At 55.5% G+C, this 1,479-nt stretch overlaps 1 long non-coding RNA gene across 1 annotated transcript in view; it reads left to right on the top strand.

Annotated features, from left to right (window-relative positions):
* Positions 1–738, top strand: part of LOC311601455 — a 28,418-nt gene extending 27,680 nt beyond the window's left edge. The window contains exon 3 of the long non-coding RNA XR_014780579.1: positions 572–738. This is a non-coding gene — a long non-coding RNA (uncharacterized lncRNA). The remainder of the gene's footprint in view (positions 1–571) is intronic.
* The last annotated feature ends 741 nt before the right edge of the window (positions 739–1,479 follow it).

Below are 1,479 nucleotides of genomic sequence, written 5' to 3'. Positions count from 1 at the left end.
GGGCATTCACTCATAAAATAAGTAAACCTTTAAGGGAAAAAAAAAACAAGAAGAAGTGGCAGAAGAGCTGAGGAGCAGGAATGTGCTGTGGGGATTCTGATGGGCCAAGTGAAAACTGCTCCTCCTGCATTCTTTCTAGGTGCCCTGTGGTCCACTTGAATCTCCTGAGAGAGCTGCAAGCTGCATGGGTGCCCTGCCCTGGCCACAGGGAGGTAGGTGGGTATCCCAGGAGGCTGAAGGAAAGCTCCCTGTGTCAGAACCACTTGGGGACTGTGGATGGGGGGAAAGAGAGTGAAGTGTCCTGAGTGGTGGCCAGTGGGTTGGGTGGTCTGGGGTTTGGAGGTGGGGTCGAGGCCTGGGGAGAGGAGAGAAATGGTGACAGCCTTCCAGGGAACTCACAATGCTTGACTGGTTGCCAGGTTGCCTGGTACTGCCTACTAGGTGGTTAGTGTTGGGGACTCAAGGCAGGGCCTAGTGGGGAAGTGGGTAGATTGGGATGGAATGTTTCTTCTTTTGTTGTCCTTGTCCTCCCATCTGTGACACTGATGGTCTGGCTGTGCATTCCCCTCAGGTGGGCCTCTGCTGTGGTTGATCCTCGCTCCGGAATCCAGATGTCTGGGTACCCATAGGCACCTGTCTGGGTACACAGACTTGAAGGCCCGGGAAACTGGAACCCTCCACAGTACTCACTCTGCAGCCTTCCCTTTGCCCAGCATGGATTGCAGAGCCTCTTCCTACGAGGTGGGATGCCTGTGATTTGCTCAGGGAGGACATGTGGCAGGTGGCTATTTCTCTCATGTCATCCCTGATGCTCTGAGCTCTCTGACACCACCACCTCCCCCACCGCAAGCAGCAGCCTGCTGAGCTACCATACCATGGTCAGCTCAGGAGTGCCTTGGGGACAAGCCTCCTTGACCAGAAAGCTTTGTTGTGCCCAGGCTTCAGCACATCCTGGAAAAGCCTGGCAGCTTAGTGGTTATCAGATTGTACATGGTTAGACAGAGAGCTGCTGGATCTGCCATGGGGCGGGGCCGGCTGCTGGTCCTCAAGTCTAGGAGGTTGTGTGTGAGGCTCCTCCCTATGCTCTGGATTGGCATGAGGGTTTCTGTATAGTTCCTTTAGGGTAGCCTGCAGGCACAGGTGAGCACCATCCTTGTCCAGCCCTCAAGGCCTTCAGGGGCTGCCAGGTGCCCTAAGTGGTGTGTGTCAGGTCAGTGCAGTTTGTCTCAGCCATCCTTGTGAGCTGTGCTAGCCTTTCCTGTGGCACCTGGTCTACTTCCTCTGTACCCCAGGACCCAGGTCTGTGTCAGTGTCCCCACACTCTATCCCTCCCCACTACTGCTCATAATCTCCCCCAAGTTGCTCCCACTATGTCACCCAGGCACCCAGGCACAAACCTCTTCCCCTTGAGGAATCCTTGCAGCCTTCCCAGAGAGCCATCTCAGGCCTCTACAGGCCTAAGGGCTTTGTGGCCATCTT

The sequence above is a fragment of the Acomys minous genome (assembly GCF_964271855.1).
Source record: "Acomys minous genome assembly, chromosome: 7".
Classification (NCBI taxonomy): domain Eukaryota; kingdom Metazoa; phylum Chordata; class Mammalia; order Rodentia; family Muridae; genus Acomys; species Acomys minous.
Note: the sequence above shows the minus strand (reverse complement) of the source record. Positions and strands in the feature narration are given on the sequence as shown.